This window comes from Oratosquilla oratoria, chromosome 2 (assembly GCF_046742065.1).
Source record: "Oratosquilla oratoria isolate Oo_2021 chromosome 2, ASM4674206v1, whole genome shotgun sequence".
Taxonomy (NCBI): Eukaryota; Metazoa; Arthropoda; class Malacostraca; order Stomatopoda; family Squillidae; genus Oratosquilla; species Oratosquilla oratoria.
In genome coordinates this window covers 47,983,894-47,998,302 of record NC_134778.1, presented here as the reverse complement: position 1 = coordinate 47,998,302, position 14,409 = coordinate 47,983,894, and the positions used below count along the sequence as shown (strand labels likewise).

Genomic DNA, 14,409 nt, shown 5'->3' with positions numbered 1-14,409 from the left:
TTATTATCATTATTATTATTATCATTGATAAACATCCTTAGCCTTACCCCACCTTAAATAATCCCGTCACCCTGTACGCACATATAATTCTTTCATCCCAGGAACACACTAATTCCCCCCTCAACATACAAAAATAACCAATCAAACCCTCTCTTCCTTTCCCACATTCCTTGTCAACCTTAACCGATTTCACACCAACACAACTACTCTGCTCCGTATGGTTCAGCGTCACACACACAGACAAATACAATCCTGATCTTATTTTGTCCTTGTTCCTCCGAGGATTCCTATCGTAGTTTCCGGTAACCTCTTGGTAGGCACTTCTGTTTAAGCGCTATTGTGAAGGCATTCTTGCAAAGACACAATTTAAACATCACCGTTTTATGATGTTCTGTTGTTACGGTTGGGTGTAATGGTACCATCAATGCTTTGGCACCCTTGTTACGGGCTTGCGTTGGCAGAAAAGCCACGGATCCGCTCATGTGCCATTGGTAAAGGGATAGCTATTGCCCTGCTTTTATTGCCAGTATAGCTATGCTAGTAAAATAAAACAGAGTTTGTGGAACACAATTTTTACGCTACATCGGGTTGAGCTATCAAACCATGACAGTTTACAAAAATGGTCTTTTTTATCTTGCTCCGGAACACTGATTTTTGTGATTCCAACTGAGCTACAGTACTTCCGCGTTAACGCAACATCAGAACAGGCGTTACCACGGCTGTGCCTGTCAAGTTGCGGCCACCTTACCATAGCCATGAGCCACTAAGTGGCTCTTTACATATATCAGCTATCTAAATTGTTTACAGACAAAATACAGCGTGCGATAGCATTTGCTGAAAGTGTGAGATATGAACTATACCTTCCCTACAAATAAACTCCTTAATAATTTCTGTACCAAGGGGTCCTATTGTAGTAAACACAAGACCATTATATACATTTTTTGACACATAATTAATATTACAACCACTGCTACCACTACTACTACTACTACTACTACTAGTAGTACTGCTGCTGCTACTACTACTACTACTACTACTACTACTACTACTACTACTACTACTACTACTACTACTACTACTACTACTACTACCACTACTACTACTACTACTACTAGTAGTACTGCTGCTGCTACTACTACTACTACTACTACTACTACTACTACTACTACTACTACTACTACTACTACTACTACTACTACTACTACTAATATTTTTTAACGACCTCCATCCTCATGGAACTGTGTGGTGAAAGCACTCAGGATCTGTCTCCCACAGACACAGTTCGTTGGCCCCTCTCTCTCCAATGACTGTAATCGATTACCTTTTTATATATTTTAATGAAGCCTAATACAGAAATTCATTTATCCTACTATCTACTACAGTCTGCTCAAAATCGAGGTTTTCGTTGGTGGGGACCTGGTACCTCTCAGGCATAGGAAGTCTGATTTTAAAAGAGAGAATGACAGTCTACATTTCATCCACGATACCATGCTGCTTTTTGGTTGTTGTTGTTTTTTTCTGCCATCACCACTGCCAGATGAGTGTAAAATGCCTTTGACCTATCATCCATCCCACCTGCAGTCGTAAAGGTTATAGGAATGAATGAGTCCTGGTCCACATTCTATATACGCTCTTCGTACATCCTGATTTTCTCGTTCTCGCTCTGGGAGTGGAACGCCTCAATGGTTAGGTTATTGTAACAAGGGGCTATCGGATCAAATATTCGCATGTCAAAGAAATCCAATTGTCCCCCGTGTCCAGAAACCTCTTGCGCTGACATCCACTCGTGCTTCATCTGAGGTGTTGGACATGCGGTGACTGAAGCTTTCCCATCCTAGGGGGAAGTAATGTTGGTTCGATGGTCACATCCTTGCATACCTCCCGAAGAATTTGGGCAGTGAGATATCTTACCTCGTCATGTATCATGAAGATGAATCCACCCTGATTGGGGGAATCTGCACAGCTTTTCGTCGCCAACAGAGCTAGGAAGAAAAAGACAAAAGTGGAGGTCATCTAATCATCGGAAGGTACTACTTGGGGAGAGCTGGTGGCTATGGCAATGTACGCCCTTGATCTTATGCACCTGCAGTAGAAGGAACAATATGAAGCCACCATGGTTAACCAGGTACAATATTCAGAGTATCTCATGGGGGCAAGGAAAGTAGTTGATGTATGAAAGTAGTGGGGTCTTGTGCAGACATACGGTCCGCATTTAGGTTATATCCTGAATGCAAAGAAGTCTGTCCACATAGTAAAACCAGATTACGGTGAGGAGGCCAAAAATAATTTTAAAGATAGCGAAGTTAACTAAAAAAGGGGAAGACATCTCCGTGCAGTTATCGGTTCTAAATCTTTTGAAAAGTAATATATAAAAGATAATGTTAACGAATGGATGGCGGAGGTTAGGCTACTAACCAATTTTGTAAAGACTGAACCGTAGGCGTATGCTGCATTCATATATGGTGTTAAACACAAGTGGAATTATATCTTAAGGACGGTACCGAACATTACCGAATTATTAAGTCCTCTTGAATAAACCATTGGAAGTAAGCTAATTCCGGCCATTACCAACGAGCGGATATCAAACGAACATGAAAGAAAACTAATTGAATTTCCACTAAACCTGTTTCATTTGTCATCACAGGACACCGACACTCCCTGAAACTCACGTCCTCCCGGACAAACAATATTTTGTCACAAGATCAACAGGAGACCAACGTTGATGAAATCAGAGAAATTAGAAGAAGCACATCAAAGGGCAGGGAAATGAGGCAGAAGGAGGAGTTTCGCACCTTATTAGATCAGCTTTCGAATCATATGAAAAGAAAGATAGCAATGACACAGGAAGATGGGCCGTCTATTTAGCTGACAGCAATATCAATCAGGGGAAAAGGATTCAACCTAAATAAAAGAGAATTCATGGATGCCATTTCCTTCAGGTATAGATGGCCATTGGAAAGGTTGCCTAGCAGGTGTTCCTGTGGTACACAGTTTGATCCAAACCATGCGATAATGCATGAAGGGTGGATTCATTTGCATGAGACATATCGAGGTAAGGGATTCCACTGCCCAAATGCTTCGGGAGGTACCCTATATAAGGACCATCGAACCAACGCTACTCCCACTAAGAGGGGAGAACTTCAGGCACCGCACTTCTAACACATCAGATGAAGCACGAGAGGATATCAGCGCAACAGGCTTGTGGACACGGGAACAACTGTCCTTCTTTGATACACAAATATTTGATCCAATAGACCCTGTTGCAATAACCTAACTGTTGAGGTGTCATTCCCGAAATGAGAATAAGAAAATCAGGATGTATGAGGAGCGTATACAGAATGTGAGCCAGGGCTCATTTACTTCGATAACCTTCACGACTTCAGGTGGGATGGGTCCAAGGGCAAAAAAATTCTACGCACGTCTGGCAGAGGTGATAGCAGAATAAAAACAATAACCAAAGAACAGTATTGTAGCGTGGATGAAATGTAGACTATTATTTTCACTTTTAAGATGAGCTCATCCCCTAAATCAGCATATACAAGACCTCGGTTTTGAGGAGACTAGTGGAAAAAGGGATGAATGAAGTTTTGTATTAGGCTTTATTAAAGTAAAATAATATAAAATACATAAGGGTAGTCGACCAGTTATTAGCGAGAGAGGGTCTAATGAACTCAGTCTGTGGGATATAGATCCTGAGTGCTTTCACCACACAGTTCCATCAGGATGAAGGTCGTTAAAAAAGAGTAGTAGTAGTAGTAGTAGCAGTAGTAGTAGTAGTAGTAGTAGTAGTAGTAGTAGTAGTAGTAGTAGTAGTAGTAGTAGTAGTAGTAGTAGTAGTAGTAGTAGTAGTAGTAAATACCTAAGTAAGATGCTGTAATGATTTTAATTTATCTTATATCATTTGTTTTTGTTTTGTTATCATTTTCTGTCTGATTTTCATTTATTATTAGTTATATGTCAATTTATTATTATTTACTATTTACCTGTTTGTTTATTATTTAACTATACCTATGCATTTATTTATGTATTTTATTTGTTATTTACATTATCACAGTTTTTATCTATTATTTTATTATTAATATGATTTTTTTTCGCATCCGACCTAGATATGGATCAAAAGGTCTCCTGTCGGCATGCTCCGCCTTTGTAATCCTTTGTAGTAGTGGCGTCGTATGGAGAGGACGTGCTCTCTTTCTCTCTCGAGATGATAATATATTTATGATGGGGGAGTGTTAGAAATGAACGAAACTGATATAGCGTGTTGAGTTCGGCTGTATCTAGGCCTCATGTGAAAGTGAAGAGTGTGGGTGCTCTGAAAGTGCATTGAAAGTAGTAAAAAAGTGAAAATACATAGTGATCGGACGAGAACAATACTGGCGATGCCAACAAGCCAGAGGTGCCAATGTTAGGGGTATTGGTAAGAATCCCCCCTCACCCCCGTCCTTAGAGAGTAACCGCTACGAAGCACACAGACAGGCCACTTAGATGGGTGTGTGAGCATAACGGTGTGTATGGTATTCGTCACTTAAAGCAGAAATATTGAGATACTTTAAGATGATAAGATGTACAAGGAGAGAGAGGGACAGCAGGCTTGAAGTGAGCATTAAGGGTGAAAGACTGGAGGAAGTGGATAGTTTTGGATACTTGGGTGCAAATGTGGCAGGAAAGGGAGGAGTGGGGGTGGAGGTAGAATGTAGATTGAGAGAAGCGAGTAAATACCTTGGTGGATTGAAAAGTGTAATGAGAAATAGACATCTGGGAATGGATGCTAAGAGGAGGTTATATGAAGGAGTAATTGTGCCAACAGCATTGTACGGGGCAGAAACATAAAACATGAGAGAGGAAGAGAGAAGGAGTTTGAATGTGTTTGAGATAAGATGTCTGAGAAGTATGATAGGGGTTACTAGGCTGGATAGAGTGAGAAATGAGGAGGTGGAAAGGGAGCTGGGAGATAGGGTTGATGAAAGAGTATTAGGATGGTTTGGACATATGGAAAGAATGAGTGAAGAAAGATTAGTAAAAGAAGTGTGGAAGGCAGAGGTGGATGGTGCGAATATGAGGGGACGTCCTAGGATGAGATGGATGGATGGGGTGAAAGGGGCATTACAAAAGAGAGGAATGTCTGTTGAGGAAGGACGGGAGAGGACAGAAGACAGGGGTGAATGGAGAAGGGCTGTGTATAGATGATGCTGTGATGCATGAGGTGGAGTTGGTGGGGGATGGGGGGTGAGGAAATATGTACGAGAAAAAATTTGACGCAGCCCGAAGGGATTTCTCCTCGTCTTCTCCTTTTCTGCATGGTGGGACGGAGAGGGGGGGGGGTCCCCGAATTTATGAAGCGGCCTCGCTGTGGATGTGCTGTGTCTTGCGACACTGCTTCTGACCCAGGGCAGTGGACGGGATGCAGGGATGACCCGTCATCCAGGAGGTGCCAAGATAAGAGGGAGGGAGGAGGGTGGAGGGGAGTGGAATATATGGGAAATGGAATGAATAGGAGTGGTTTCTATTCCTTTTTCTTTTTGGCTACTCTCCGTGTAGGGGGAAGAAGCCTTTGGTATATGTATGTATGTACTTGTTATTATTGTTTTTTCATTTATTCAGGTAGATTATTCTTTATTTATCTTTTTATTTGTTTATTTATCTATTTAATATTTATTTATTTACTTATTATAATTCTTTGGCCTTCGCTTATCTTCTTTTGAATATCAAAGCATAAAGTAGGAATTCACATAGTTATGCTCGGCATCTCCACACCACCACAAGCCTGGATGCATCGATTCAATAAATTTAAATTATAATTTGTATCTATCTATCTATCTCTCTACCTATATCCCCTCCTATCAATCTCATGCTTTAATAACCGCTTCCCTCGCTCCCTCACGGTCCACTTCCCCATCTCTCTCTCTCCCTCTTTCTCTCTCTCTCTCTCTCTCTCTCTCTCTCTCTCTCTCTCTCTCTCTCTCTCTCTCTCTCTCTCTCTCTCTCTCTCTCTCTCTCTCTCTCTCTTGGTTTCCTCCTCTCCCTCCTCCTGTCGCTCCTCCCCTATCCTACCTATAAAAATATTCAAGAGCCACAAGTTTAGAGCCAGGATTTGACGTCAGCTCCAGAGCATGGTGGGGTGGAGATACATATGATATAGAAGACTAGACTGTTTAAAGTTTGCACAGGACATTTACAAGCCTGATGTTAAGGTATACTTGATGGATAATTGTAGAAATAGATGTAAGTGCAAATATGTAGATGACCGCAGATGATACGCTTTGTCAGTGAACGAGGGATAGGCAGCTGTTGACCAAACAGGTTTATTTGCTCATTCGTCTGTATGCAAAATTTTGGTTCGTGGGCAGTGTCTAGCATGTCAACATGCAACCATCCCGAGACAAGCGACATGGAGTAACATGGTTATGCACAAGCACAAGGTACAATATGGATTTTATGACCCACAGTAGACGTTAGTCCCCTCTCCCCTCTCCCCTCTTCCCTATTCCCTTTTCCCCCTCCCCCTTCTTTTTTATTCCACAGCCCCAGAGAGCCGACGCTAACCGCAACCCACCCGCTAAAACCCCTCCTATTTTACTATCCTTATCCTTATCCCCACTTCTCTTCTCCATTTCTCCTTTTTACCTAGCTCTCTCTCCCTTCGTATCCTCTCCCCTTCCATCTATCTGCCTTCCCCCTCACTCGCCTTTTCTTCTCTTATTTCTCTCTCTCTCTCTTTCTCTCTCTCTCTCTCTCTCTCTCTCTCTCTCTCTCTCTCTCTCTCTCTCTCTCTCTCTCTCTCTCTCTCTCTCTCTCTCTCTCTCTCTCTCTCTCTCTCTCTCTCTCTCTCTCTCTCTCTCTCTCTCTCTCTCTCTCTCTCTCAAAGGATTACAAAGGATTGCAAAGGCGGAGCATGCCGACAGGACCTTTTGGTCCATATCTAGGTCGGAAGCAAAAAAAATCATAATAATATTAAAATAATAAATAAAAAACTATAATACTGTAAATAACAAATATAATACATAAATAAATGTATATGTATAGTTAAATAATAAACAAACAGGTAAATAGTAAATAATAATAAATTGACATATAACTAATAATAAATGAAAATCAAACAGACAAATGATAAAACAAAAACAAATAATATGAAATAGAGTATAATCATTACAGCATCTTGCTTAGGTGTTTATCTAAATGATTCTTAAAGCTTAGAACTGAACTACATTACACTACCTGTGCAGGAAGTTTATTCCATTCATTAACTACACGGTTGGCAAAGTTGTTTCTACCTACTTCCAAATTGAATCTATTTCCGGACAGTTTGAGACCATTGTTTCTTGTCTGATTCTCATTCAATGTGAAAATTTTGTCACTTTTGATGTTGTCAATTCCCTCTAGAATCTTAAAGATCTGTATCAAGTCACCTCTGAGTCTACGCTTTTTTTAGGGAAAACAGATTTATATGTTTTAGCCGATTTTCGTATGATTTATTTTTGATATTTGGAATCAGTTTTGTGGCTCGATGTTGTACTTTTTCCAGTCTGTCAATGTCTTTAATGAGATTCGGTGACTATACGGAAACAGCATATTCCAAATATGGACGAACTAACGATTTATATAGCTTGTTAATGAGTGATGGACTTTTGAAGTCAAAAGATCGCGCAATCAGTCCTAGAATCTTATTTGCTTTCTCAGAGGCTGAAATACACTGCTTGGATGATTTGAGGTCGTTACTGATAATTACGCCGAGATCTTTTTCACTATCCACTTTTGTTAACGAATTTCCAAATAACTTGTAATCGTGCTTACTGTTATTTTTACCTATGTGCATTACCTTGCATTTACTTGTGTTAAATTTCATTAGCCACTTTTCAGACCATTGCTGTAATTGATCTAAATCTTCTTGAATATCTAATTGGTTTAAGTGATCATTTGCCATTCTGCACAGTTTTGTATCATCAGCAAATTTGGAAACAGTAGATTTTAGTCCATGGTCTATATCATTTATATATACTATGGATAGAAGTGGCCCAAGAACGGAACCCTGAGGAACTCCACTTGTAACATTTTTCCATCTAGAAGTTTTTCCATTTAAAACAACTCTCTGTTTTCGACCATTCAACCAATTACTAGTCCAACTTAATAGGTTACCACTTATTCCGTGTAAAGCTAATTTAGTAAGTAGCCTTTCGTGTGGGACGGTATCAAAAGCTTTTGCAAAGTCTAGATATATTAAATCTATATTGTTTCTTTTGTCATAATTCGAGATAACTGTGTTGTAGAATTCGAGTAAGTTAGTCACGCAAGAACGTTTCCGTCTGAAACCATGCTGGCTATCATTTATCAAACGGTTACTTTCTAAATGATGTTCGATAGCATCTCTGATGATAGTTTCCATTATTTTTCATACATTTGAAGTCAAACTTATAGGCCTATAATTATTTGGCTTCTTTTTGTCACCTTTTTTGAATATGGGAGTAACGTTAGCTAGCTTCCATTCTCTTGGGACATCTCCGGATATGATGGATTTCTTGAAAATAATTTCTAATGGAACAACAATCTCATTTTTCATTTCCTGGTGTTTTATTAACTTTGGGTTTATCTATGCCCTTTTTAATTTTTTCTTTTGTTATGTTTACCGTAGTGAATAAGTTTACCCTATACTTTTCGCAGGTTTCAGTTTGGAGTTCACTTTGAGGTGTTTCGTTTACGAATACCGAGCTAAAATAATTGTTTAAGATATTACACATTCCTTCATTTGAATATTCAAGTTGACCGTCAGCAGATAATAGTGGACCAATGTGATTCCTAACAACCTTTTTATCTCTAATGTAATTATAGAACTCTTTAGGATTCTCTTTGGATTTATCAGCGATGTTCATTTCGTATTGTCGTTTTCTTTTTCTTATTGTCTTTTTTAAATCGCTCTGTATTGATACATAACTTTCATAGTCATTAGATACACCCGAACACTTATATTTCTTATAAGCCTGTCTCTTTTTAGCAATACTTTTTTCAGTTTCTTTGTCGAGCCACTTTGGGCGAGCCTGATTTGGGGGACGTCTGTCCTTAAAGGAATGTAAGTTTGAATCATCTTAGTGAGCGTATTTTGAAATATTTCCCACATCTGATCTACAGGTCTTTTGTTTAATTTTGCCTCCCAATCTGTAAGCTGAAGCTCCTGACGTAGTCCTATGAACTGAGCTTTACTGAAATCGGGTATTTTAGAAACACAAGTATTTATTCTATTTTTTTTTAAGAGTTTGAATGTAACTAAGTTGTGATCGCTATTTGCAACAGATTCACCGACTTCTACATCAGTTACCATGCTTTCGCGGCTAGTGATCAATAGATCGAGTAAGTTTCCATATCTTGTGGGCTCTTTTACATGCTGAATTAAGTAATTGTCACCAAGAAAATCAATCAAGCGACTACCTATATGGCCATGTTCAAGGGTCATCCAATCAATGTCAGTAAAATTGAAATCACCCATTATCAATAGATCCCAGTTGCAGAAACTTAACAATTCTTGAAATAACAGTTTGTCGTCTGCTAATGATAATGTCTTTGGCCTATATATTACACCTACATTAATTTTTTGTCCATTTGTTTGGGTTAACTCAACCCACAAACTATCATATGCATCCTGTTTCACTTTCTCTAAAACACAAGCATGAACATTGTTTTTTACGTAAAACAGAACACCCCCACCTTTCTTGTGGTTTCTATCCTGATGAAAGTGTTTATATCCCGCAATATTAAATTCTCTCTCTCTCTCTCTCTCTCTCTCTCTCTCTCTCTCTCTCTCTCTCTCTCTCTCTCTCTCTCTCTCTCTCTCTCTCTCTCTCTCTCTCTCTCTCTCTCTCTCTCTCTCTCTCTCTCTCTCTCTCTCGCTCTTTTCTCTTCATCCATCTGTCTCCCTCTCCCACTCTCTTTCTCCTTCTCTCGCCTCCTTTTTCTCTTCATCTACTTCTCCCATCCTTACTATTTCTCTCTCAAAATCCTCCCCTCTCTGTCTCTGACACACTCTCTCTCTATCTCCCTGTTTGTCTCTCTCTCTCTCTCTCTCTCTCTCTCTCTCTCTCTCTCTCTCTCTCTCTCTCTCTCTCTCTCTCTCTCTCTCTTTCTCTCTCTCTCTCTCTCTCCCTCTCTCTCTCCCTCTCTCTCTCTCTCTCTCTCTCTATCTCCTTCTCTATCTATCTATCTATCTATCTATCTATCTATCTATCTATCTATCTATCTATCTATCTATCTATCTATCTATCTATCTATCTATCTATCTATCTATCTATATATCTACCTACCTACCTATCTATTTTCCTGTCTATCTATCTATCTATCTATCTATCTATCTATCTATCTATCTATCTATCTATCTATGTATCTATCTATCTATCTATCTATCTATCTATCTATCTATCCATCTATCTCTCCATTTCCCTCTCCCTCACGCTGTCTCTTACTTTCTCATCCCCTCTTACTTTCTCATCCCGCTGGATAAGAAGCCTGGCTGTCGTCCGATTGGTATAGGTGAGGTGTTGAGAAGAATAACATGAAAATCTATCATGAAAGTCGGGAAGGACAAGGTGCGAGAAGCGGCTGGCAGCCTACAGGTGTGCGCGGGGCAACAGGCGGGTTCCGAGGCAGCAATCCACGCCATGAGGAAGATATTCGAGGAACCAGACTGCGAAGCAGTCTTATTATTCGATGCATCCAACGCATTCAACAACTTGAATAGAGAGGCTACTATACACAACATCAAAATCAAATTCCCAGTATTGGTCAAGTACGTGGAGAACATGTACAGAGAACCTGCAAAGCTATCTGTCACCAATAGAGTTGAAAAAAAAAAGAGAGAGAGAGACGAAAGTGGAGATCATCAAATTCGGGGAAGGCACCACTCAGGGAGACCCGGTGGCTATGGCAATATACGCGCTTGGTCTTATGCACCTGCAGCAGGGGAGACAATATGAGGACACCAGGGTCAAACAGGTAGCATATGCAGATGATCTCACGGGGGCAGGAAAAGTAGCTGACTTAAAAAAATGGTGGGATCTAGATGCTGGCACACGGCCCGGACTAGGGTTACATCCCGAATGCAAAGAAGTCTGTCCTCATAGTGAAGCCAGAATATTTTGACAATGCCAAAATCCTCTTCGAGAACAATGAAATGACGGTAACAAAAGAGGGGAAAAGACATCTTGGTGCAGTGATCGGCTCATAATCTTTTATAAAGCAATATGTTGAAAAGAAAGTTAACGAATGGGTGGCGGAAGTTAGGCTTCTAACCAACTTTGCAAAGACCGAACCGCAGGTGGCATATGCAGCATTCATATACGGGGTTAAACATAAGTGGAACTACATATTAAGGACGGTACCGAACATCACCGACTTTATAAGACCCTTTGAAGAAACCATCAGAAACGAGCTAATTTCGGCCATCACCAACGGACGTAGAGGAAAGAAAACTTACTGAATTTCCACCTAGAATGGAAGGGCTGGGCATCTCCAACCCGCTAAACCTTGCCGACATAGAACACCGAAACTCCTTGAAACTCACGTCCTCCTTGACAAACAACATCGTGTCACAAGATCAACGGAAGGAGACTAACAGAGGAAATCAGAGAAATTAGAAGAAACATTTCAAAGGGAAGGGAAGACAGCCAGAAGGAGGAACTTCGAGCACTTTTAGGTCGGCTATCGAATTGTATAAAAAGAAAGATAACAATGGTACAGGAAGTTGGGGCGTCCAATTGGCCGACAATACTACCAATCACGGCAAACGGATTCACCCTAAATAAAAGAGAATTCACGGATGTCATTGCCCTGAGGTATGGATGGCCATTGGAAGGGCTTCCTAACAGATGTTTCTGTGATGTACAGTTTACTCCAGACCATGCGATGATATGCAAGCAGGGTGGATTCATTTGCATACGACATGATGAGGTAAGGGATCTCTCTGCCCAAATGCTTCGGTAGATGTGCAAGGATGTGACTATCGAACCAACATTACTCCCACTAGGAGGGGAGAACTTCAGATACCGCAGGTCCAACACACTAGATGAAGCAAGAGTGTATGTCAGCGCAAGAGGCTTCTGGACACGGGGGCAATTGGCTTTCTTTGACATGTGAATATTTGATCCTATGGCCCCCTGTTACAGCAATCTAACCATTGAGGCATCACACTTCCGGAACGAGTATGAGAAAATCAGAATGTGCGAAGAGCGTATAAAGAATGTAGACCAGGGCTCCTTCACTCCTATAACCTTTACGACTTCAGGTGGGATGGGTCCTAGAGCAAAGGCATTCTACGCTCGGCTGGCAGAGGTGATGGCTGAAAAGAAACAACAACCAAAAAGAAGCATTGTTTCATGAATGAGATGTAGACTGTCATTCTCACTTCTAAGATCAGCCCTCCTATGCCTGAAAGGTACCATGTCCCCACCGCCCAAATCAGCACATATACAAAACCTAGATTTTGAGCAGACGGTGGTTGACAGTAGGATAAATGAACTTCTGTATTAGGCTATAGTAAAAATAAAAGGGTCGTGGACCACAGTCATTGGCGAGAGAGGGGCCAATGAACTGTGTCTGCGGGAGACACATCCTGATTGCCTCCACAACACAGCTCCACGAGGATGGAGGTCGTATCCTTAAAAAAAGAAAAAAAAAAAAATAGTAGTAGTAGTAGTAGTAGTAGTAGTAGTAGTAGTAGTAGTAGTAGTAGTAGTAGTAGTAGTAGTAGTAGTAGTAGTAGTAGTAGAAGTAGTAGCAGTAGTAGTAATAGAAGTAGTAATGATAACGTTAAAATGCAAGAGGCCTGTATATATTTGTCGCTATTTCCATTACCATCAGGCATAGCTCTACCAGTTCCAATCATTGCTGGCCTGCTTTCTTCCGTGGCCCCGTTCCGATGGACGCTCGATCAAAGCCAAGAAGGAAAGAAAAGAAGATTTGAGCCATGATGAATGAAAGAGAAAAAAGAATGAAAGTGGTCAAAGAACTGACTGAAAAAAGGAGGTAAAGGGTTTGGGGAGGGAGAGAAGGGGGTGAAGAGAATCGGGGATGAGGATGAGGAAGAAGGGGGTAGGGAGGAGAGGGAAAAGAAGCTGGAAAAAGAGGAAGGGAACCAAGTAGGGGGGTGGGCAGGAAGTAGAAAGGAAAAAAAAAAGGAGTGGTGAGTAAGGAAGAATAAAATGGCGTGGGGATCAAGTGTGAAATGAAGGGAAAGGAAGACGGGTTGGACGAGGGAAGGGAGCGAGGAGGAATAAGGGGACGGGGGTGGGGGACGAAGGCGTCGGTGGGAGAGACGGAAGGGAGGAGGTAAGGAAAATGGGAAACAGAGGAGAGGAGGGAAAGAGAGGATAGAGGAGGAAAGGAAAACAAGGAACTGAAAGAGAAAGATAAAGGGCGAGGGAGACGTGGAGAAATGGAGAAATAGGAGGATGTGACACAAGGCAAAGGAAAGAGAAAGAGGAGGAGAACAGAAAGTGGACAAGGGTAGATGAAGGAGAGTGGGAGTTAGCATGAGACGAAAGAGGGACAGGAGGGACAGGAGGTGTAGTAAATGAACTCAAGAAATGGAAATGATATGAAATATCTAATGAAAAGACGAACACTAATCTAATGGAATGAGGGAAATCGGATTAACCGCTCCAATACAGAAACATGTTCTGTATATTTTATTTCTGAAACGTCAAATTATTCATTTTAGCCAGAGAACGGACGTCAGACTCAATGGAACCTGGAATTCAGTCACCTCTGAGATTAACCCTGTCACTGCGGAATGGAGGAGTTCCCTCAGTTAAACTGGTGGCAGCAGTCAGTACAAATGTATAAGTAGCCAGGGGATATTATGTGTGTCTCCTGCGGTTGAATAAAATCGTCTGGCAGCAGCCAAAACTATGTACAAATTGTTTATAGCAGGGATATAAACCAATTGATCAGTGGACTTAAATGGCTGGCGATTGTAGAAACAATATCAACATAATAACAACAAAATAGAAGGTGACGCCAAGAGGCGCTAAGCTGCGGCCGAACCCGTTACAATTCGTGCTTACAAAGTCAAGAAAAATGTCAATTACCATTAGGCACTGGGGTCAAAACCGGGTACGTATGACAATGAGAGGGGATAGGAGAGTTCAAAGCTTAGCGTGCCATGGCGGAACGGGGAAAGTGAGCTACCACTGCAAACATGGAACAGTGCAAAACGTTAGAATAATTTATTAGGAATTGCGTTGGTACAACAGAAGATGAAGACAAGAAAAAGGCAAAGAAAAAGACGAAGAAAACAAAAGAGGAAGAAAAGTCAAAATTGAAAAGTGATAGGAGAGAAGAAACGCGAGTCTATATGAGAAATATGAATAATAAAAACGCGTGACTATATGAACTTTAGTATTTACTCCTTGCAACAGTCAACAGCATACC

The 14,409-nt window shown here is 40.9% G+C and overlaps 1 pseudogene; it reads left to right on the top strand.

The window, feature by feature from the left end:
* Positions 1-10,547: 10,547 nt before the first annotated feature.
* On the top strand, positions 10,548-13,821 carry LOC143035814 (uncharacterized; annotated as a pseudogene).
* The last annotated feature ends 588 nt before the right edge of the window (positions 13,822-14,409 follow it).